The sequence below is a fragment of the Tursiops truncatus genome, chromosome 15 (assembly GCF_011762595.2).
Source record: "Tursiops truncatus isolate mTurTru1 chromosome 15, mTurTru1.mat.Y, whole genome shotgun sequence".
In the NCBI taxonomy this organism is placed as follows: domain Eukaryota; kingdom Metazoa; phylum Chordata; class Mammalia; order Artiodactyla; family Delphinidae; genus Tursiops; species Tursiops truncatus.
In genome coordinates, this window is record NC_047048.1 from 32,867,498 (window position 1) to 32,893,225 (window position 25,728).

A 25,728-nucleotide genomic window follows, 5' to 3' on the forward strand; every position below is an offset into this window, starting at 1 on the left:
CTACTGAGGACCTTCCTCTGCACCTAACACAGCGTCTGGACCAAAACTGGTGCTCGTTAAATATCTGTGGGATGGATGAATGAATGAGTGAATAATTCTAGAATGAAATCACGTTCTCTTCTGGCATTGCAAGGGTCTCCATCTGAGACCCAGGGGTTCTTCACTAACTCACCACATCACTGAAAGCTGTTTCTTTAAGCCCAATTTCCCCACAGATCCCATATCCAGCTTCTGACGGGTCACTAGAGGACCCATGACAACATCTGAAGAGACCAGTGTATGCATGAAGGAAGGGTTTTGACGTTGAGAGTCGTCCTCACCTGGGTATAAATCCCGGCTTCAGCACTTCCTAGCTGTGTGACCTTGAGTAAATTACTTTACATTTCTGGGCCTCAGTTCCCTTGTGGATAAGGTGGAAATGACAATGACTCTTTGCAGATTCTTTCAATGATTCAATGAGATAACATAGGGAAAGGGTTTAGAGTGTAATTACACGGGGTGTTCAAAGAGCTGTACCTACTGTAATCATACTCAAGGCCTCCTCCCAAGCTGAGGATGATCTTAAAGAAGTAAAGTGATGTAAACTATTGTAACTTAAAGAAACTCAGTAAATACCGATTTGAGACAAATAGAGACATACGTATGTGAATGTATATCAAGACAATAATAATAACAGGAGAATAGTAATAATAATAATAGGAAAGAGGAGGAGAAGCAGTGTCCAACGCTCCCTCTGAGCCATGCACCGTGATGAGCGATCTGCACGCCGCATTCCACTGCATTCCCACGACATCCCTATGCTGTGGGCATCATTATTTCTAATTTTCAGATGAAGTGTGATACTCAGAGAGCTTAAGAATTTGTGCAAGTTCCCATGGAGAAATTAGAACTTCAACCCTGATCTGAATGGCAATTATGCTGTATTTGCTCTCAGAGAGAATGTTCCCCATTCCAAGCAAACATCATCGCTTGCTGGTGATGGCTCAGGACCTGGGCGGGGGGCAGGTGGGTGGGTGATGTCACAGAGACGGTGATATGCTTTTACAAGAGAGGAGCTTAGATGGGCCAGGATGCCACGATCAGCTCTCACTCACAGAAGAAGCTTCAGCACAATGGACCATGCCCACCCCACCAATCCACACTGGTTACTTTCCATCTTCTCACTAATTCTGTTGATCTTTGTCATTGGAGAGAGAGATTGTGCAGGTACAAGCAAAGGGCTTACAAAGGGAGGCCTCTCAGACATAGTAGCAGTCTCTCCCCCTGAACGGCAACCACTGCTCCCCAGCCTTTGGAGTCCCATCAGACATAGGGCACCACGAGAAAGATCCTCCCGTGATTCGAATGGGCCTCCTTCCAAGACACCTGGTAGGTTGGGGGGTGGGGGGGGTCAACGAACCATTGATGTAAAATGGAGAAAGGATATAGGAGTCAGAAAGCTCACAAGAGGCTGAGATACAAACAGATTTACAGAGCTGGGGTACGAAGCACGTCATTGGGAATGCATGACACTTTTGTTCATTAATCACCTTTTATTTTGAATCTGTTTCTCAATGAAAAGTAGCTCTCCATTTCTATTATCATGATTAATGTGTCAACAATACACAACCCTAACCACTGCATAAACCAGCCTGGCGTGGAGAAGGGGGGAAAGAGACCCAAAAACCGAAACCAAAACAAAAGGTAAGGAAAAAACCCTTAGTACATGGTGTGATATATTTGCTCAGATAACTCCTTTATTTACACCGCTGAGAACACTTTATTTTTGAGCTTCATAACTCATTGCTCTATAAAAGAAAAGCACGTACTTCAACATGGAGCAAGAAAATGTACCATAAAGAAAATCCATCCTCTTCTCTGTAAGTCTCAATTTAAAAAAAAAATTCTATTTAATATGTGTTGGACTCCAGAGCGCCTTATTACCTTATTTAATTCAGACCAGGGGAGATGTCTCAGAATAAAAATGGCACTAACATGATAGGCACTAGGCTGTGAAATGCGGACATCATATTTTCTTCAGAGAGATAATCAGCTTACGAGAATTCATTTCAACGTAAGAAAGGTCTCACAACTACACTGAAAATTCAAGCTGGCCTCATCATCTCCAGAATGTCATCTCAAGGAAATAGTAAAACTATCAAGGCAAGCTTGGTGCAGTTATCTTTACGTATGAGAACAGTAAGCATCAGATCGCAACAGAATCACTGTGGCAGGGGCTGCTCCCAAGTCTGGGAAAGACCTCTATGTAAAATACATCACATGCCTTTGCTGATAATACTGTTAATTTATTTTTTTTCTAGTGCTGAGAGTACTTTTCAAAGATGCACTGCTACCCTCTTTCCATCTAAAAATCCCTCCTAAATTTGGTATTCTGAAAAACACAAGGCTTAAAAAAATTGTTTCCTAAAGTAGTCACTAACAGGGTTTTAAACCCATCCTTGCTATTAACTAGCTGTTTGGCCTTGATTAGTTTACTTAAGCTCTGAGCCTCAGTTTCCTCATTTGCAAAAGAAAGGGTTTGGACCTTCATGATTTTAATTGCTCTTTTAATTTCTCCAGATGATTTGGTTCACGTGCATTCTCATGAGAAGGAAAATAAATGAGTGAATCAGCAAAGATACCCTACGAGTGTATGTAAGTCTTTAGAGAACAGACTTTTGGTTACCAAGGAGGAGGGGGGCGGGAGAGGGATGGAGTGGGAGTTTGGGATTAGCAGAGGCAAACTAGTATATGTAGAATGGATAAACAACAAGGTCTTACTGTATAGCACAGGGAACTATATTCAGTATCCTGTGATAAACCCTAATGGAAAAGAATATAAAAAAAGAATGTATATATATGTATACCTGAATCCCTTTGCTGTACAGCAGAAATTAACACATTTAAAGCAACTATATTTCAATTTTTAAAAAGTGTATGTAAGTCTCAACAGGAGTCGATAGCGAGATAAAATATACTGCGAGTACCTCTTCGTACGAAACTCCCCACCCCACACAGATTCAACAAAAATAGAGAAAACACATCTAGTCAGAAGGAAATGTCTAATTTTAAAAGAAATGCAATGAATTTCTGAAGATACAAGAAAAGTCCCCACAGCCAAGCCTTCACAGCAAAGCACCACCAAGCCATGTGGCACGATGTTACAGAAAGACAAAGACAGTGAAATGAAGGGAAAATAGCCAGGTAGAAAGGTGGATCACTACAGCACTCAGCATCTCCAGGAGGGAAAAGGGGAGGTCATAAAGCCAGACTGAAGTCATGAACGGTTTGGTAAATGTTCCGAGGGCCACTTCAGGTCATCATCTAAAGTTACATGTTTAATGTGAGACCTTATCCAAACTTGTTTTGGGTGATATTTTCTTTACAGCATGATTTCAAGTAAGTGATAAATATTGTAGACTCAGCCACAAGAGATATAGGACAAAATATTCAAGACAAAAATATCTGCTTCTCTGATTTTTGTCATGAGAGAAAATAACATTTTTTTGTGTGTGTGTGGTACGCGGGCCCCTCACCGTCGTGGCCTCTCCCGTTGCGGAGCACAGGCTCCGGACGCGCAGGCTCAGAGGCCATGGCTCACGGGCCCAGCTGCTCCATGGCACGTGGGATCTTCCCGGACCGGGGCACGAACCCGTGTCCCCTGCATCGGCAGGCGGACTCTCAACCACTGCGCCACCAGGGAAGCCCGAAAATAACATTTAATCGCAAGAACTCAAGACCTAAAGTAAGCAAAACTTGGGTTCTAGTTTTCCTCTGTGTCTGACATTGGGACATTTACAGACCGCTCTGAACCTCAGCATCTTCCTCTGGCATGTGGTGAGCAGGACCTACACCAGAGGACTTGTCTGAAGACTGAAGGAAATAATGCCTGTAAAACACTTCACAAAATGCTTGCACACGTGTACCACTTTGATAAATGCAAGCAACTTCTATTATGTGAAGCCTCACGTTTTGGGCTCAGATGGAGCATTTATAGACCATTTACTATAAGTTCCAGACCCTCTTCTAAACTTTCTCTGTAATATTTTCTCATTGAAGAATCTTCACAACAACAGTCATGAGTTACTTTTACTCACTTCACAGAGAATGCTCCAACTTACCCTAAAATGCTTCAACCTTTCACAAAACTTAGAAAAGGATCATATCAAGAAAGGTACTTGCTTTAATAAGGTCTGTATCACTTAGTGAGAAAATAGTCCTTAATCCTAAAGCAAACCCCCAGCCAGGAAAAAATGGTTCACTTGATTTCCACCCATGGTCCATATTCTTCTAGACCACGTGACAGCCATCAACATACAGCATTCATACATACGAAAGTCTTGGTAATTCCACATGGCTTTAGAGTCTGGGTGAGCAGAATTTCCTTCAGATTTAAAATATGTAGGCATCTTCAGTCTACAACTTGAAGAAGCAAAAGGGAAAAAAAAAATCTACATTCCAAAAGTTTCCAGCTTCTATTTCTAATCCTCAAGGATTTTTTCAGTGACAATTCAGAGGAAGTAAATGTTTTTAAAGGGAACATAATGTAAGTTATTTTTATTCATTTGAATGTGTGCATCCACTCATTAATCCATCCGGCATTTGCTGAGCTCCCGCTCTGTGAAAACCATCAAAGCACGGGGCCAGGTACAGTTCGGGATTCGGAGATGAATGGGATGCTCCGTTTTCTAAACGAGCTCACATTAATAACGGCTGATAGAAAGCAACAGCGAAACCAGGTTCCAAGCAGAGCAAGGGTAGAGGGACATGTTCTGACTGGGGGGGGGTGGTGGTGGTGGAGGAAACATACACAGTAAAGTGACAACTGAGATGACTCACGGAGAATAATTAGGTTTTGTTTATTCTGCGGTCAGACAAGGGGAGCCTGAAGAACTGGAAATACCGCGGTTTAAACAGAGCGTTTGGCTCCCCAGGTGGAGGCATGGCACTCCGAGGTGTCCTGGGGGGATCCTGAGCGATCTTCAGGAGCCAGGATGAATGTGGGAAGGTTAGTGGGGGGAGTGATCCTGGAAAGATGAGGCTAGATGGGGGAGGCTTCACTGGATGTACCTAATAACAGCACCAATGTAAGGAACACTTACTACGTGCCAGGCACGGTGCCTAATGCTTTACACAGACTAACAGAGGGCGGAGTCTCCCCAATAAATCTGTGAAGTAGGAGCTTCTAACACCAGCTTCACAGCTGAGAAACCGAGCTCAGAGGGTTATGAAAGACACCTGAGTGATATAAAGGGGAGCTGTGCCCTTCAATGAAACCCATCAGACCCCAAAGGCCAGGCTCTAGGCCACTGTAAATAAATGAGTTTAGGCTTCGACTGGTAGGCATGAAGGATCCATGAAGGATGTCTGAGGAAGAGTAGGATATATTCTGACCTGTATTTTTAGGAGAATAACCGGCCACGCAGTACAGAAAGGGCTGGGAGTGAGAAGATGGAGATAGAGGCTCAGGGAGCTACTGGAAAATGCAGTCTCTGAAACCACTTTATCCGGCCTTTTATTTCTGCCTCACCATTGGCTGGCTTTGTGACTTGGGGCAGGTTACTCAACTTCTCTGAGCCTCAAGGTCTCCATCTGTAATATGGGAATCGTAGTAATACCACTCATCTCAAGAAGACTGTTTTGAGGAATAAATGAATTAATGTATTTAGAGTCTTTAGATCTGCCTTGTTAATTGAAGCCACTTAAGAATGATGTTAATTAGTTTATCATCTCCATAAAAAAAAGAGACACACTGAAAGCGAAAAAGAGAAAATGATCAGCCCACTCAGTTGAATCCCTGGGGATGTCAAACGCTCCAGGCACTTGCATTTTCTTCTTTGCGTTGTTAGTAGTCAGCTTGACCCTCCCTTTTGAAGCTCCCACCACCTACGCCATCCCCCAGGAAGCTTCCAGATCCGACTGTGGGTTGCAAAGGCTCCTTACCTGGGCACAAAGACAGGGTGTCAGAGATGAGGACCAAGACAACAGGGGATGGGTCAAGGTCCCTGTAGTCTCTTCCATCCGCTACTACCAATTCCATCATGTGCCCTCCCAGTGAAACTCTTTGGCCTCTTAAGTGCCAAATTACTGTGTGTGGGATGCCTGGTCACCCAGGAACCAAAACAGATTGTAATTCCAAATTTTCCATGAACACCCAAAGGGCAATGTGATACATTTAAACATCACACTGTATTTGCATCCAACAAATATGTGAACGCACCATGATTTGTTTCATTTCCAGGGCTAGCCTTTGGGAAATGCTCTCCTGAGACGGCTGGCTTGTCATTCTCGAACCCTGCTTGGTACATTAGCACTAAAGGTCTCTCTACTTTTTAATAAGCACTGTTGCCGACCCAGAAAAAAGGTCTTGGTGAATCACACGCATGTGCTATATTAACTGAACCCGTCAGGTTCTGCTTAGCAAAAGGCAAAGTTCAGATACTTTGCAGCTGCACTGAACTTGATTTGAAAAGGAATCATCAAGCCTCGGCAGCTGTTACACCCTGATTATTCTGAAAACCTAGAGACAAAATAAAAATTTGTCAACTAAATTGATCATTGTTTTCGACCTCTCAGGGATACACGATTTACGTGTGGCACATACAAATGGGAGGCGTGTGGGGAGCTCTGGGTGCTACTCTGAGCTCCGTTAGCGGGATGGAAAACGATAGCAGGTGATGGCTTATGTCGAGGACACCGTGCCGGAGAACTGAGCTAATAAACACTAATATCATTCTCATTTTACAGAAGAGGAAACCAAGGTTCACAGAAGTTTTGTAACATGCCCAAGACCACCACAATTGTAAGGTCACCAGTAAGTGGTGAGGCTGGGATTTAAGCCACCATCTGACAGCAGGTCCACGGATGTCACCCTGTGCTCTGTTAGCAGTCACGCATTTGTGGTCTCCCGCTAGATGGCGAGCTTACGGCACTCTGATCGCTAACATTTAGTGCCTGGCAGTGTGCTAAGCATTCTTCAAATATCATGTCCCCCGATCGCTACATCTATCCACGAGGCAGGAACTGCTTCAGTATCCATTTTCCAGATAAGCAATGTGAGGCTTTGAAGAAAAAGGTCACCCAGGTTTTTTTAGTGGTAAAGCTAGGATTCTGCTTCCAGAACCAAACTTTTGCCCTCTTTCTTATTTGACTATCTAGCGCTGAACTTGGCACAAGCTGACAACCGGTGATTGATGACTGGGTGAGTGGATTAATGACTAGATCCGTGGAGGGGATCTCTGTGAAGTCGGGTGGAACCTTCACCTCCATACCCACGGCATCTTGCAAGGTGCCCAGCACACAACAGGTCGCTCAATAAATGTCTGTGCAAAGAATGACTGCTGCTATGACTCAATGCATGTGAACCCAGGGCTGATTCCTTTGCAGAAGAGGGAGAGATGTTTGATGATTATCTCCTCAGCGAAGCCTTTTCATTCCCTTCCTGCCCTCCATGATAACCACACAGAAATGTGCAAAGAAAATGGTTATGTTACATCTGGTGTCCTGCTGGATTAGCTTGTGGCCTGGGGGACATGATTGGCGCCAAGGATCATAATCCTTCACTCCCTATCTCTCTGCAAACAAAACTGACAAAATGCTCCCAGGGCTCTCTGAAGTAACCTTCACATTTGTGAACAGCCGGCTCTACACGCTTTTCTCCCGAGTGGGTGTCCCTCTCCCCTCCTCACCTCAGGAAAGAGGCCAGATGCAGGTACTGGTCCCCTCAGCATCACGCACTGTATCAGCAGCTTCACCCCAGTAATGTGACACGTGTGAAATGAGCCCGCGTATCGATGAGGAGAGTGCCCAGCTGCTTTCAGGGACGTGGAAGGGACCTGCTGGTCGCTGCAAACCTCTCACCGGTGCATTGGAGTTTGACACTTAATATTCAAACCCAACTACAGGCTATGTACTCAGAGGATAAAACTCGGTAATAGCACACAGACTGATGGGCTGAGCATACAAACCTCCAGTGTAAAGACTCACTTAAGGGCTTTCTGCCACAAATGGAGCCAGAGTAGAGAGAGAAAAAGAGAGAGAGAGAGAGACTGGAAAGAGCAGAGTCATGGTGAAAACAAGTAAGGCAGAATCAGCATGAAAATCCCCAGTGCAATACAGCAATTTGATGGTGGTGGTGCTAGTGGGGCTTAGAAGAAACAAAATAACTAAACAAAAACGTATATTGCTTAACAGTCTTAAATGATAGGGAATAACTTAAAAATACAGCACAATAGCTCATAATTCTGCTTCAGTTCACCATATTCTATGCTCATTATTTTCCCCATCAGGGACTCAAAATAAGAGGAACATTTCTGGAATTACACATCATCACAGAGAGACGTGCAAAAGGACAGTCTGGTACTTATGTGCCAATTGCCAAAACACAATTTTCCAACATGCATTAACCTAAGAAGTCTCTACCCTGTGTAGCTAATTCGATAGCCTCTACAGAATCTCCCAGAGGGCTTAGCATGAAGTAGGCGCTTAGTCACTGCTGATGGATTAGACTTACTCTACCAGCAGGCGCGTTCATACCTAGTTTTGCCTGTTTTATAGAAATTCTGAACTAAGCCTGTTTACTCCAAATCAGAGACCACAACTTGAAGTCGACGGGTCTCAATGGCCCATATGTATATAACGTTGGACCACTCACCATTTAAAATAGCTTACGAAAAAAGTTGCTGACGCTTAAAAACCAACATTAAATATCTAGAATTCTGACTCACTTGGTAAACCGCAATATCCAACTGCACGGAGACCATGTTTTGCGTGGCAAGAATCCCATGAGCTGAGTAGCTGCTGCTTCCTTTAGAAAAGGTGTGTGCTCTCCCCAGCCTCCACCCATCTCAACTGCCTCGAGCCATGTCACTCGTATGTGTTACCTGCTCGGCTCTCCATAGGCATTTGGGTTTTTGATGTCTGGTTTCACTATTTAGAGTGTAAGGCAAACATTCTAGCTTCATTTTATTCACTGAAATGCTTTTCCTTCACTCTTAGGGTAAAAATTTATGCAATTCTTCCTTTTGCCCACACCCCCCCTGCCTAGAATTTTGAGATGGTACAAACCCATGCAGGTGTATTGGCCACAAGAAGGGAATAAAAGGTTGACTCTGATGACATTCTAAGTAGTAAGGCAGATTTTCCCTTCTTGCTTTCATTATAATTGCAGAAATCTTCCAAAGGGGGAGAGATCTCATCCAACACACTGAGCTTTGAAAACCGTAGCTGTGATGATCCCATCACTCACTCGTACAGAACCAACGGACCTTTCTCATGGTTCTAGACTTGTCTCTTGACCATCTCATGCTGTCCACTACCACCCAGCTGCCACATCTCCTAGGTCTTCCCCTGGTATGTCTTACTTCCTCCGGTATCTAAGGTTTTGCTCATCCTTTTTCCTTTGGCTGGAATCCCATTCCTTGACCCTCTGTAGAGGAAAACCACACCCATGCTTCAAGGTCCACTTCAAATATCATTTCCCAAGTGGAGCTGGAAGTATCTCTTCCCAGCCCATGGAGGCTAAACTAGCCTCTTTTCCCTTGGATTTCTACGATCCTATATTCACATGCCCCCACTGAGATAACAGTGTATCTGATTTATCTCATAGATATTTATTGCTTGCCTCTCTCCAAACCTAGACTGTGAGCTTCTTGAAGGGAGGAAATTATTCCACCTTGTGCTCTGAGAGCTTATCAAAGGACCTGGTCAACACATACTTAAGGCCAAAAATGATGAGCCCAGACAGAGTCATAAGGATGCTCGGAAGAGGGAGAGCTTAAATCACGCTAGGGAGCATCAGCACAGTTTCTTGGGAGACGTAAGTTTTGAGGGGGTGTCTGGTGTAGAACTAAGAATGTGGACTTTGAAGCCAGAGGGCCTGAGTTTAAATTCCAGCTCCAATACCTTCTGGATATGTAAAGCATATTAATATTTGAGCTGGATTATGAAGGGTAGGTATGATTTAGACATGAAGGGAGACATCCCCCAGGTGGGGGAAAAAGCATAAATAGAGTCAGGGAGGAAGAGAATTGTAGGAGCCCAGAGTCAGCCACGTTGTAACCTTCAGTATGTCACTGTGTGTAGTGGAGAACAGGTTGAAACAGGCTGGAGCCACATCAAAAAGGACTTTGAATGTCAGTCTAGAATTTTTTTGAACTGTGTTTTGTAAGAAGTAGAGAACTGGAGTGTTCACGGATGCAGCTCCCAAGCTGAGGTTTAGTTAACTATTTACTTCAGGCAAGTCTTTTCCTACCCACATCCGGAGAACAGCAAAGCTGGTAACAGGGAGGTGTGAAGTCATGAGGCATGGACAGTTCAGTGACTTTCTGACAGTGTGCCAAAAAGACCACTCATCTGGAAGGGGCAAAAAAATCAGTCTGAGTGTAGAAACTTCCTGGGATGAAACACAAATGGATGGATGAGAAGAGGTCCCCTTTCCAAATCATTCTGTTGGTTTCTTTGAGACATTATCTAAAATTCTACAAGAAAAAGCAGGACTTAAGGCCAGTAGAAACATGGATATTAACAGGTTGGTTTTAATGTCTGAATATCTCTGTTTGACACTGGATTATTGAGCAATTTTAATTCCTTGGTAAATTCTCAGAGCTACCTCCCACCAAAGAAAAATACACATATAATTAGATTTTCTTTAAAAAAAATTTTTTTGAAACTGTTTCTTCCCATGAGAAGCCACTAGAGTTATTCCTACCAGATTATTCTATGTGATACTTCATTGGAAAAATACCAATTTCTTTATTAACTGCACCTTCCTTACTTTAATGCCAGAGTTCAAAGGCACACCAGGATTCACTGATACTGGTCATAAAGAAAAAGACATTCTAGGGACTTCCCTGATAGCACAGTGGTTGAGAATCCGCCTGCCAATGCAGGGGACATGGGTTCGATCCTTGGTCTGGGAAGATCCCACATGCCGCGGAGCAACTGAGCCCTTGCACCACAACTACTGAGCCTGCGCTCTAGAGCCCACAAGCCACAACTACTAAAGCCCATGTGCCACAACTACTGAAGCCCGTGCACCTAGGGCCCGTGCTCCTCAACAAGAGAAGCCACTGCAACGAGAAGCCCGTGCACCACAACGAAGAGTAGCCCCCGCTCGCCGCAACTAAAGAAAGCCCGCGTGCAGCAACGGAGATCCAACGCAGCCAAAAATAAATTAAATAAATTTATATAAAAAAAGAAAAAGACATTCTTTTACCCTATATACAGTTTAGATCTGAACTACACACACACACACACACACACACACACACACACACACACACACACACACACACCCCAACGGGAAGTCTTTAGTTTTTAGGGGATCCTAAACTTTAGGAGGGGAAAAATAAGTGAATAAGGGAGAGACTGGGAGGAGAAAAAACAAATCTCATCCCTGTAGTTTCCACCACCTCCTGTGGTGTAATCCTGGCAAGAGACTGCATGACCTTCATCTAGAAGAATTTAGTGTCTGGAGTAGAAAGGATCATATCCTTTATTTGTAATTGTACATTTCACACAATGATAAAAGCTGCCCCCTCACCACCATAGACACTTTCAGTATTAATTGAGCACCCAATAGGTATGAAATCCTTTTGTCCCCCAAGTGTGTTAAATGCATCTTAACCACAATAGGAACACTGCTCTAGTGTTCCTCTCCTTTGTTTTCCACATTCCACATATTATTCATACTGAAATTACTGCTGTTTATCATTACAATCCATGCCAGTTCTTATCACACGTGACTAATTGTAACTTTCAGGCAGAGTGGCAGAATTCATGACAAGGTAGTTTCTAAACGCAATAATCCAAGGGACGTTTCCCCCTTTGTCTAAAAATGCTGTGGCCACAATTTTCCACATTTCTACACTTTTCCCCTCATTTTGCTTAAAAGCATTGGGCCTCTCTTATGACCTTGTTGCCTCTTCTCTCTATTCCCCTCGTTAAGCTGTTATATTTCCATTTCATTCCAACTATCAAAGGTATTCAGATTTCCCTGTCCTCCCTTCTCTTCCTACACTGCTTCGTGAAATCATTATTCTCTTATTGTAGGCTGATTCTTTATATTATTCATTCAATTTGCTCTCTTTACCAATGGCCTCAAATCCTTACTACATTCAGAAAACATCTGCATTATTTTGTTCCTTCAAATTGCCTGGGAGGCATTTTTCCCCAGGATGCATCTATCTCTACCTTTCCATTTTATAATCCTTATTCTCTGCATCTTCTTTTTACTGCAGCTATATTTTGGTTCAAAATTCGTATTGTTTGTGGATGAGACAGATGCTGGTCATGCTATTAAATGGAAAGCTACTCAAAATGGCATAAGAAAGCAGCATTCGAGCAATTTCCAACGAACAGCTATAGTTCTACAATATAAGCATTGAAGCGCTCACGGATGTCTCCCTTCTTCTTTGATTAAAATGGGAGCTGATTGGGGTGGTACCAGTTAGCATCTAAGTCGAAATGAATGACTTCCTCATATCCTATTGGTTACACAAAAGGCACGCCTCGGTGGGGTTTTACTCTTTGCAGCACCAGTAAGAGGTAGAAGGTCAACTTCCTCCATCAATCTGATTTCATTCTTCCCAACAAATCAATGAAATGATACCTCTGACACTGACATCTGCAAAGACTGCTCAGTGGTGTGATTTGAAGGAAAGATCATCCTCATGACTAAACAGATGAGTACATTCCTGTATTAATCTAAAAATAACTCCCCAAAAGTCATTCTATAACTTGTGTACAAACAAAGGGCATCACTGGTAAAAATGATAAAAGCTCATTCTGTTCAAAGTCAGGAGCCACATGTAATTGTTACTTAACCTTTCTCACACTACTGGGAGCTAAAGCAAATGGTTCCGTACCCTCCCGGGGTGACAGAGTATTAACGAGAAGCATTACCTTGAAAACTAACGTCCAAGAATTACTGACGGTTCCAGTAGACGGTAAAGCTCCAGGATTACAATCCACCAATCCGCACCAGGGACTACCAAAAGCACGTTCTAAAATTCACCCCAGCACAGAGGCATATCGAGATGTTCTGCCCCTGTCTGATTACAGACCTCAGACCTTGGTTCGGCTACTGAAGCAGTGAAGACAGGCAGTGGACAGTCTTAACAGCATGAGTTTGAATCCAGAGTTCCCGGATTCAAATCCCAGCTCTGCTTTTTCCTGGAAGTGCACCTTACGTCACTGAGTTTCATTTTTTTCAACCTAGAGATAATAAAAGCCATCACCGTACCCACCCCAGGATTTTCACATGGGTTGGAATGGAATTTCAGACATCCAGTAGTAAGTATACGGCGCGGCACCCACAGGCTCAAAAAACCCTTGCTACTCAGAGTGTGATCATGGGTTGACAGGCTCCTATCATGGTGGAGCTGGTTAGAAAGGCCGAATCTCAGGCTGTAACCCAGACCTGTTGAATCAGAATCTGCATTTTTAACACAATCTCCCGGGTGATCTGTATGCACAAAACAGCCTGAGAAACACTGCAACAAATAACTTTTTACATCATTCTGATAAGCACTGTTGACCACAAACATTTTCCCCATAAATTTAAACAACTTAGAGATAAAATTTTAAGGGAAAATAATCTTCCTATTTGTATGCTGAATCAGAGCACACACATCTCATCTGGGTACTACATGCAGCTAAGAGTTACATCAAGTCTTGAAGTGGAAGGTAGGGGCCAAATGCCTTACAGATGTTTGTTTCTAGACATAAAAGCTTGGAGTGTGCAGAATGCACTGATACTTAACACTGCCTGTTTTTCCTCTGATAAGAAATTGGAGTTTAATTTTTTATAGGAAAGGGAAATGTGTGTAAGCTACACTGAAAATCTCATCAGAAGACTTTAAGTTCTACCAATACTTCCTATAGATGTTTCTAGTTCAGGAACAATAGCATGATACTTTTAAGTTTCTCTAACATTTAAGTAAATACGCTTAATTTTAGACATTCAGACAGGAGAAATGGAGAAAAGTTTTAACATGCCATGTTATATGTTACACGTGTGTTTCTGGGTATGTGGACGTATGCGCATATACACAGATACTTTGAGCTAGCAATCTGCAAAGATTTTCATTTCCTCCTTGCTATTAAATGTTTACTCAAGCAAACGTTTATTAAAGCCCAACTACGTGCCAGGCATTGCATTGTGTTAGCAGTGGTGAGAATGATGCTGGATGAAATCCATGGGACTGTGAATGCTGTCGTATTAGGTACTGCAGCCGCAATGCCCAGCGCCATGTCTGACACACAGTAGGCACTCAAAACACATCCGTTGGCTAATTTAATGAATACCATATTGCCATATACCAATTATAATATAGGACTGTTAACATGTTTGTTTTCTCCCGAAAATATTGCCAGCGTAATTTTGAGTCTGAACAGATGGATGAGACAGAGAAGTAACATCATAACTATTTCGGGCAGCGCTCGTTGGCCATCTTAAATACGGATTAGTCACTTTGTTCCCTTAACCCTCCATTTCAACTTGAGAATAATAAAGTTACTGAGTTCACTCTTGGAGACTTCATGCAAATGTGTTTTCTCTAGCTGCCACCTGTTAGTATCAAATGACTTTAAACACCCTTGGGTGGGGTGTTCGGACTGTCACGGGCTTCACCCTTGCCTTAGCATTTTAGATCCAGCCCAACTCAAAATGTGCAGATGTCTGTAGGCATTTGGGTTTAGACCCCTTGATCTAATTCTCCAATTTGTTTACTCTTCATTCATTCGTTCTAATATATCCTGCCTGCCAAATATGTGTCAGGCTCCATCCTAGGTGTGGAGAAGATATTGCCGTGAGTGGAAAAGACACGTCCTTGCCCTCACAGACCTTGAACTCTAGTGCAGGGATACAGAGATGGAACAAAGAAATCAGCAATATCATTTAGGGTAATTAGCTTCCCCCAGGTCCAATCTTCCTTGTATCAAAGCCTATTGAATGGGATGCATTGCGGGGATATCTGTCACCCAAGACCTAGGTCGCCAGAGGGAGCCTCTGCTACACAGGGAAGCTTATGCAGTATTTGGGGAGTCACCTTTCCCCCTTTGGGGTAGCCTCGGGTCATTCTCCAGTTCAATGGGTAAATAAAAAGACTCTAATGGAAATTACCAATAGCACAAGAGACATCTGCTTAGAGTCCATGCAGGGCTATTGATAATTCAGATAGCACTGATTAAGAATACGACTGCTTAACTCCTAGAACTCACAAAACATAAGCTTACATTCCTCATGACCATGGTTTCATCATCAGAGTTACAATGTTAACTCTGAGACTACCATGTCCTAAGTGTAGTAAGTAAGTCTAATTCCTACAGCAATCATGAAAAGCAGGTACAAACATCTTCAGTTTATTAATATTAAGGAGAAATAGAGGTACAGACTGGAAGAAACTCACCCAAGGCAACCAGGAAGAAGGAAGGTCACCGAGCTTGGATTCACACCAAGGTCAGACATTTCAAAAGTTCTCGCATGTCTGAGTCAAGACTCTGAACTTTTCCCAAGTTACTGTCACTGGGAATGTGTCTTTAATGACACATGTTAAGATACAAGGGGACTCGGCACTCAGAGCCCTTTGGAAAAGAGAGGAAAGCAGTTGTAGGGGTTAGAAATGGATGCCCTAACACTGATGTCAGTGGAGCCCTCCTGCTGGGACTCAGTCCCTCTTGAATTACTCAGAGTGTTGCTTTGGAACCTATTTCAGCATCTTCCCTGGAAAGAAGGCCACAGGTGAACATTTATTATTGGTGCCAAGGTGGCGTATAATTAATATTTTGATGCAATACATTTCACCTGCCTTGAGCTTACTCTAATAATACTGGCTTGGTTTGAAATAAATAATGCTTCCCGACTGCATGTCATACCACTTTTAGACAAGAAGCCTCCATTTATGTAATTCCGTGACTGCTGATTTATTGTTGCATTCCTCCACAGGTTACGTTTACATCCACGTAAGTAAGGTGCTTCTTGGTAGACCCTGATGTCTCCAGTACAACTAGAGCTTTCACAAAGAGGACAGCGGAAGAATGGAATCTACCTAGAATCAAAGCCCCCTCTGATGTTGCTGACAGGCCCTATTCTCCTTTCTTGGCCGTGGAGACTGCAAAATATGAAGGTTGATGGGCTAGTACTTGGGAACAGGATGAGCAGGGAGGAGAGCCAAGCCAAGGAGATGGTCATTTACATCCTTAAACACAAACTCTCACCAAAAGGGAAAGTAGAAGGTCTCACTGCTTCAGAATGCATGAGACAGACACATCTCTCTCATTGTGCATTAGAATCAGCCCTCAGCAATGCCCAAGAGGTGTTTGGGGAATGAAAACCTTTAGCCATATACAGAGATGTGGGATTTCAGGGCTCTGGGCTCCCACAGACATGGACATATACTATCAGTACGAAGGCTGTACCCATCTGTACCAAAATGAATGCTCCCCATTCCTTTAATTCAGCTCACATGCCCTCCAAATGCACACTTTCAGAAAGACTCTTAAACTTTCCACTCTTTGGTTCTTCCCATATATATATATATATATTTTTGGCCACGCTAGATGGCATGTGGGATCTTAGCTCCCCGACCAGGGATTGAACCCACACCCCCTGCAGTGGAAGCACGGAGTCTTAACCACTGGACTGCCAGGGAAGTCCCGGTTCTTTCTGTGTTTCTAATAAAATGTGTTTGTCATGGTGATTTATGCAGAACTTCCTACTGAGCTTAATATATTTAGTATCTGCAATTCCAAACTTGCAAATGAACAGAACGCCCCCATCCCATCCCACTACTATTGTGACAGATCCCTCAATATTTTTAACCATTTTTTAAAAATTTTATTTATTTATTTGTTTGTTTGTCTGTTTGTTTATTTATTTAGTTAGTTTTTGGCTGCATTGGGTCTTTGTTGCTGCACACGGGCTTTCTCAGTTGCAGCGAGCGGGGGTTCCTTTTCGTTGTGGTGCATGAGCTTCTCATTGCAGTGGCTTCTCTTGTTGCGGAGCACAGGCTCTAGGCACACAGGCTCAGTAGTTGTGGCACACGGGCTTAGTTTCTACGCAGCATGTGGGATCTTCCCAGATCAGGGATTGAACCCGTGTCCCCTGCATTGGCAGGTGGATTCTTAACCACTGCGCCACCAGGGAAGTCCCATTAACCATTATTTTTAATTTTACTTTTTCTTGATTCCCTATAGTAAGTACTGAAGCAAAACTACAATGATAAAAACCCAATTTTCTGAGGTTTCTGTGCCTTTTTCAGCGTGAGCCTACCTATTTTGAATGTTTCTTCTAAACCGTTGTTTCAGCAAATTCCCCCATACTCTAGGGTTTTATGTGTCAAGCAAGGGAATGACAAACATGCTAGCCACTTGGAAGTGTATTTGTTTTCACCCCATTTCACAAACTGCAGTTAATAAACCTTTAATAAGAAGAACAATGTTTTCTTCATGCACCCGTATATAATGTGAACAGGGTCCCAGTACCTCTAAGACAACCCAGCATGAATGCCACTTAACTGAATACCAGTGACTGATCAGGGGAAATAATTTCCGTTCCCGCAAGAGGCTCCAGGGTCAGGGGCATTCTGCTCCGTGACTGAATAGTTGTCCAGTTTACAAGGTGGCATGAAAGAAACGAAGGTCCTCCCCACTTTTTGGAATCACGCCCGACTTGCCCTGACTCAAGGGAAACACTGACACCATATTAAAGGCTATAAATATTGTTGCTGTGGTTTCTTCCTCCGGCATACAGGTAAGCAAATGGCATTCAATGAATAAAAACATTTGCTCTAGTTCTGTAGTTCCTTAAGCCAGCCTCTCTACCACCGGTTCTGAATGCGATGTTGTATTTAGACAGGACAGTATATGTTAAGGCCTCATTAGCACAGTGATTCTTCCAAATATTGGCAGCTTACCAGCAAGCATCACTGGGGTTTGCTTTAGGTACAGGTGTGAACTGGTTGAAAATTGATTTCTGAACTACCCCCAGAGCTGTCCTGATGGCGTAGGCAAAGAGATTGAGCGAACTAGTTAATTTCAGTGCCATTGGCAAAGCCAAAGAATGAACAGGGATAAAATTGCCAGAGGAATTATATTTTCTAGCTGCTAAGTAGATAATATGAATAATGGGGTGAAATGATTACAATCCACCATTTAAGCACCCATGGCCTAGATGCTGTGTGAACCTAATTAATAGTCAATGCTCTTTATAGAATGACATTCAAAACAAGCACAGGTAAAGCTCTTTCCCTCCATCTATTCGAGCACTATCTACATCCCACGAGGATCAACACAAAGAATTGCTTTACTACATTGCAGTCATGTACTTGGAAAGCCTTCCCTCTCTCTTTCCCTCCAAATAAGAACAGCTTCAGGAACAAAGCTGGTTTCACATTAGATAAGCCAGGAGTAGGCAATAAATTTAAAATGCCGTTGCAGGTAATTTGGCCACACCTGCCACTCACTGTCAAACTACTGAGGCCTTTCCAGAGATATGCAACTTCTAATTAGAGGATGGTAAAGAAAGAAAGAAAAACTACGTGTATATGTAGATGTATCCATTGTAGACCCTCCTACAGTGTGTCGCTGTGAATCTCTGTCACTCTTTGACTAATGGCATGTAGAGACATTTGGATGAACTGGGGCCAAATCTATGAAGGCAGACACCCTTCCTGGTTTAAAATCACCCAGCCTTTGGAGGGAATGTTCATTTTCTTCCTGTTCTTGATGCTCGGTGATACTTATACAGATTATGTGAAGTTCAGCCAGTGCAACCGAACCAAGAAGTGGATTGCTGATGTTTCCACTTCGACTGCAGAGTCTGCTTGAGAAGAAATGGGATAAACCAGAATACACAGAAAATTTAACCTGTTCTCTGTAGTATAAAACAAATAGTTAGAAGGGAGGATTTTAGCATCACCTAGATACTGAATCAAATCCTGGCTTAGTCAGTTGGCAACAGTGTGACAATGTATACAACTCCTTAATCTCTTGAAGTGTGGATTCTCCTACTTGTGAACTGAGGGTACTAGAACCTACATAACATGTAGGTTGTAAGGATGGATTAAATGAAACAATGTATACAAACCGGGGTGGGAGGGACGCCCAAGAGGGAGGGGATATGGGGATATATGTATGCATATGGCTGATTCACTTTGTTGTACAACAGAAACTAGCACAGCACTGTGAAGCAATTATACTCCAGTAAAGATGTATAAACAAACAAACAAACAAAAACAAAGTGCTTCTTGAAGTATCTAGCATACTCCCCCGGTGGTGCAGTGGTTGGGACTCCATGCTCCCAATGCAGGGGGCCTGGGTTCGATCCCCGGTCAGGGCACTAGATCCCACGTGCATGCCACAACTAAGAGTTTGTGTGCCACAACTAAGGACCCGGCAAGCCACAACTAAGGAGCCTGCCTGCTGCAACTAAGACCCAGTGCAACCAAATAAATAAATAAATATTTTTTTAAAAGCCACTATCTCTCTGAATTCTTTTCTAAAAAATTTTTTTCTATAGAATACAGGGAATGCTCAGCAAATGAAAAGGCATTATTAGTATGCAAAGCTCACTCTCCATGGTTCTGAAGACTTCCGGGTTGAAAGGAATCTGATGGACAGGTTGCTTAAATGTCCCTTAAGAGAAGGGACCCAGTACAAGCTGTGGAGAAGGCCCTGGAGTCATAGCCAGCTGTAAAATTCACTGTTCAGAAAAGGAGACGAAAATTACCTTGTTAAAATTTCCCTTAGATTTTTCACTTTGAGATTACACCACGTCCATCTGTCTTTAGGACGGGCATGCTGATCTATGCACAATCTGGAACTTTTCCCAAGAACTAGTCAATACTCAGGAATTTAGATGAAGACAGCTTCTCTCAGAATTAAAACTAAGAGGTGATGCCTTTAATTCAGAGCTTGTACTTCTCGGCATAGGCAGGTAATATTCTTTCTCTACTCAGAGCATAGTAACTTACCACTCCAAAGAGAATACAAACAAAGGATAGTCTTTGTTTGGGCTGTTGATAAACACTTACCCATTTCTGTCCCTATATGCCCATTATGGCCTACTTTTCTCCCACTTTCTCTCCATTCCAGTCAGGCAGGAGGCAGGGCAGCTTGTCAAATTACCTGGGCTCACCCTCGGACCAGTTCATAGAGTAGCAGTGAGATCTCAGGCAAGTTACTGAATCACTCCCATCTTCATGACCCTCAGGTGTTTTCTATGCGGATCCAGTGAGAAACACATAGAAAGCATCAACACTATTCATGGTACCCAGTGAGCACCCACAGAATTCAGCTGCTACTATTAGGAATATTGCTCTTCCTATTAACACCACCAGTGCTATTCCTTACTCAGTGCTGCCACATAAAATTGTGCAAAGGCCCCACTCCATGTCTGTTTCTTTTACTCTGGATACTACCCTCCCTCCTCTGCTATGAATTCCAGAACAAAGCCCTTCAAGGCCCACGCCCTCAGTGAAGCTATTTCTCCCCTGGCACATTCATGACGGTTTTCTCAATGACCTATTTACTAACCTGACGTATTATTTTAAAGTATGGGCTCTGGAATCATTTTGCAATCTCCTAGCTCTACCACTCCCACGCTGAGTGACAGTGGTCAGTGTACACAACCTTTCTGAGATTCACTTTCCTCGTCAGTAAAATGGGACCGTGACAGTGCCCATTCCATAAGGTTATGGTGACAATTCAGTCAGATAGTATGTGTAAATTGCCGGTCCCAGCATCTGGTGCAGAGTAAGCATCTCTGAATGTTAGCTGCTCGACATTATTATAATTTATAGCCCATTACACCCCTCACCATATGCTCAGTTGATGTGAGTTCTCTTGTCTTTTTGTGTGCCAGTGGGCTATCAACATGCAGATCTGTTAGGCTGAGCACCTTCCTAGACACATATGTCCAAAAACTCAAAGCAAAAAGAAATAGCCACTTTACATATGAAGGCTCAGGCATTTGGGCTTGTTCCTGGGGTTTCCTGTTCATAAGTGGCTACACGTTCAACATAGTCAAAGCCCGTGGGATGTCCCTGGTTCAGGCACTGACTGGGATGGACATGTAGAACACTGTTTCCAACCCTTAATTTTCTCCCGCAATGAATTCTGATTATATAATTTCCCTATTTTAATTACTTTTGGCAATACCCCTGCTCCTGGGACTACACAGTGTCACGACCACCTTCCTGTTTATATCACCGAAGTGCCTCTGCACGTGTCCTCCTTTAGATGCTGCCTGGACAGGCTATGCAAATTCAACGCCTTTAATCTCTCTTCATAAATCAAACCTTCCCTTCCTTTAATCTGTTTCACTCTCCGTTGCCAACCTTTCTCCAATCTGTCTCCATCTTTCTCCTACTGAAGGTACCAGAAATAAATGCTCCAGACTAGGGGTGGGTGAGCTGATAGATACGAAAGAAGGAAAAAAGGAAGAGAGAGGAAAATGAAGAGAGGGAGCAAAGAGGCAGCCCCGGAAGTTGGGGGAAAGGAGGACAGCGTGGCTGCTGTCTCTGTGTCTGGGGGCCTGCCGTTCACCCCACTGCAGCCGGGAAACAAGGGAGAGTCTTTGGAGCAACACCACAGTGAAAACTGCACAGAACATTTTTCTTCTGAGTTTTCCCACCAGCTCCATTTCAGGATTCCTCTTATTCCCCTCTCCAACCCCCGAAAAGAGGAATTAGCCTGTCTTTTCCAAGTGTAATCTCATTGTCATCTTTTCTACTATTTCTAACCTCTTTAGGGGAGGCTTGTATAATTCTTGACCCACACTCCTGTCTATAACACCTTCCAATTTAATATCGTCTGCAGATTTCATTAGCATGCAATTTACTTTCTCTTCCAGATCATTAAAAAAAAAGCCTCACCTAGACCAAGCTATTACGAATCGCTCTTCCACTCACCCCAGATCCCAGCCAAGTGGGAACATTCCCATTTATCATTATCTTTTGTTTATCATCTTTCAGCCAGGTTTCATCTAAGCCGATTAGAACTAATCTTGATGGCAAAAGGAAATTCAGATACATAAAACCAAACCCCAACATCCAGGGCCTCACTCGAGAGCAAATATGTTGCTCGGTTGACCGTCAGTATTTTATCTCCGTCAGTATTTTACCTATCACTTCTCCACGATAATCTTCCATACAGTCATTCTCAGCATTCTTTCTTCAAGACCAATACAGAATCAGAATGTATTTAGTGAGAATTTCACAAGTATGTCAAAGGGATTAAATCTGTCAGTCCCAATTGTTTAAGTTTCCATGGAGTCTTCATCTCCTGCAGTATGTTGAAACCCCAAGGGGGCAGGGCACTTTTCTGCAGAGGAAGCTCTTTACAAAATGTCAAAGAGTCTGGATGCTCAGGAATCCAGGTCTCCTCCCAACTAGAGAGGGTTTTTGCCACCAGCCTTGGCACTTAGCGCGTGCTAGTTAATAAAGTTCTACTTACGGCTTTAATGAGGATAAAACGGCCATTTCTTAGCTAGGTGCCAGATGCACAGATTGATAACAAGACTAATCCTAATATAATTCCCTTAATAATGGCTAAAAACGACTCAAGTACCTTAATACATCAAGATGTAAATGTTTCATAATACCCATAAACATTCTCAGAACCTAATAGAGTGAATTCCACAAAGACTGAAAAGTCAGAGGTGGTGCAAAAATTAATTTGCCTTTACCTCCAATGATTTATCATCACCACCCCCAGGATCAATTAATTTTTCCCTAAGAAAATGTCTAATGAAATTTAGGACCAAAGGAATGACAAATAAAACACCAACCTTGATTCAGATTCACATAATGGGTTAGACAGACTTCAACCTTCACGAAGGAAAAAAAAATCTCCACGAAAATCACCAATAGTTTACGGTTTAATGTCAAGAGTAGTTTGTTGAGCTTCTGATACAAACCAACATAATTCCCACCTAAGCTATATGTGAGTACCTACAAATTCTCTACATTTAAATTACATATAAAAGATTATGAGGGAGAAAAAAGGACACAGTGTGACTCTTTTACATCCTAAAAATAAAACAAAATCTGTGTAGACTCAAGATAGTAAGAAAATTCATGGATAATGATGAAATTGTCACTTTTTGGCCCCATCTAGACTCACCAACCCTGAAACAAAAGTGCAGTTTATTAAGGTAAGAAGTGATGCACAGATTTATGCTTTATGCAGTCACGCTAAACTCTGCTTGAGTTGTGTCTCCATTTTTTTTTTGCTGAGCCCCACAATTTCCCTTGTCTGGAGGAAGAAAAAAGGACTTGGAAGAACGTTGCAGGGCGAAGAATCATTCTTAAAAGAAAGGATTTTAAGGTGAACACTTACTCCCTGGCACCGGGGCAGGAAATTGACTGAAATCATCCCTGAAAAGGGACTGAGCCAACAAGGGTGATGTGGTCCCAGAGTACATGCCTGCAAATTTACGGTCCCTCTTTATGGCTTGCCATAAAGTCCCTTCATGCAAAATGGCAAAGAGACGTCCCATTTATACCACAAAAAAATTAAGTGACTAATGGGCTATGTCCAATGAACTCCTACCCACTTACAAACTAAGAGAACATCACATTTTAATTCGTTCAGCTCAAGGGGGCAGCGGAACATCATCACCTATCCAATGATTACTTGAAATTAAATTTCTGGCCAAGTAAAAGTGAGCCGTGAAAGACAGTGCTATGTTGGTAACGACATTTCTTCAAGGGCTTTACGACACCATGACTCAATCCACGCAAGGCAAAAGTTACTAAAGTTACCTCTTTTCTGTTTTGACTCACCACCCCTCTCTCCTAAACTCCACATTAAAGGATATGGGATACAAGCAGTTATAGACAGCATTCCGAACCCAAGGACTCAGTATGTTTCCCCAGAACTCCATGATAATTGATTTTTTGATGATTCAATTCATGAGTCATTACAAAACATGAATTATTTTTCTGAATCACAGATTCATCTCTATGGAGATGGCATTATTTTTGTTTTACAAATTGACAACCCATGTCTGGGTAAGAGAAGAGTTTGTTTCCCAATCCTTCTGGAAAAATAAGTTTATTTACACTAAATTCACTGAACAACTTTTTCAAGGAATGGTTCCTGAACACCTGTAAGAGGTCAAGCACTGTTTTAAGAACAATATAAAGTGTGAAATAAGATGAGCGTGGCCCTTACCTTCATGGAGTTTCCACTCCAGTAAGGAACACAGATAAGAAGCAAAGAAAAGAAATAATTACAGACTGTAATAAGTGCTAGGAAGGAGAGAAACAGGATGCTCTGATGAAGAATAACAGGACAGAACAGAACTACGTGGGCACTTAATGTGACATATCTATATCACCAATTAACGCACGAGATAAATTGGAATCCAACATGAAAAAGAGGACACTCAATCATCCAACATGCAGTTATTGCCTAATTAGCATGTTCCCAAAACTGAGAGGATAGGAGAGCGCCTAGCCTGTGATGATCTAAAAAGATTCAAGCCACGGTCCTAAACATTGTAATATAATCACTCTTTCCCTTCTACTTTTTTTTTTCCCCTTTTTTTTTTCTTTTTTCCCTTCTACTTTGAGTTATCTGCATTTATCTTTTTTCTTCCGTGCAGGTGAAAAGGTATTCATTTAATGAGAGGTGATGTTTTAAAGAAAAATCAGAATTAAAAAAAGTTCATCCCTTTCACCAATGAGAGAAGACTTGCTATATACAAAATTAACATAAACTATGAAATGATAATAATCAAAAGGGTTTGACACCAGCATCAACACATGAATTAATGGAACAGAATATATAGAAACCCATCCTAGCACAGGTGATAATTTAGAATATAATAAAGTTGCCACCACAAGCAAGTTGAGTGGGGGTGAGAGGGGCAGAGAGAATAAGATTATTTAGTAAATGGTGTTGAGAAAATGGTTTAAAATAACCTTCTGTATTTTACACTGTCCATCACCCTCACCGTACTAGCTGGCAGCAAAAAAATAAAGGCTTTTCTATTTCTTGTTAATATTATGCCAATTACGTCTCCTTAATAAATTGTTCGTTATTAAAAAGCAGGTTTCTATGTATTTGCCCCTTCCATTATTATAGTAAATAATATAGTACCATCACGAGCGCACAGTGGAAGAAAGATGGACTTTAGAACAATAGGCACCAGATCTGAGTCCCAAGTTCACCATATCAAGCACATCTGAACACATCACTTAACTTTTTTTCAGCCTATCATCCTCATACACTAAGGGGAAATTAAAGAGTTAATAATTCCGATGCCACAGGGTAGTTTTAATATGCAAATGAGATAAGACTTGTGACAAAGTTCTGAGGGAAGTGTAGCACTGCCTAAATAACAGCAGTCATTGTTACAACACAGGGCCTCGGCTAAGAGCTCTCACAACACGGGGCCTCTGAAGGTTTCCGTCTGTCTGCTATGCTCTCCTACTGTACAGAGCTGGCTCCTTCAAGTCATTCACGGATTAGATGAAGTGTTCCCGCCTCAGAAAGGCTTTTTCTGAACATTGCTACCTCGCTATGTCTAGTTGCCCCCCATCTGTTCATTCTCTTCATAGCACTTACTGTTTTTATTAACTTGATCAGTGTTCTTTTTCTATTGCTTTAAGTGTTTTATTTTATTTTACTTATAGTTAACCATTTTAATTTGAGATAGCTGTAGATTTACCTGAAGTCCTAAGAAATAATACAGAGACAGCCTATGTCTACCCTTTACCTGGTTTCCCTCAATGGGCAGAG

At 42.4% G+C, this 25,728-nt stretch overlaps 1 protein-coding gene and 1 long non-coding RNA gene across 21 annotated transcripts in view; one reads left to right on the forward strand and one right to left on the reverse strand.

Moving 5' to 3' along the window:
* RBFOX1 (RNA binding fox-1 homolog 1) overlaps positions 1-25,728 on the reverse strand; it is a 2,189,093-nt gene that overhangs the window by 1,233,966 nt on the left and 929,399 nt on the right. The window lies entirely within an intron of this gene.
* LOC141276596 (uncharacterized) lies at positions 1,097-7,300 on the forward strand. Of its 2 annotated transcripts, none has more exons than XR_012326491.1 (4): positions 1,097-1,206; positions 1,565-1,683; positions 2,560-2,634; positions 7,138-7,300. It is a non-coding gene; the product is annotated as an uncharacterized lncRNA (long non-coding RNA). The 2 variants fall into 2 exon arrangements; XR_012326492.1 differs by having other exon boundaries at positions 1,101-1,368; positions 1,562-1,683.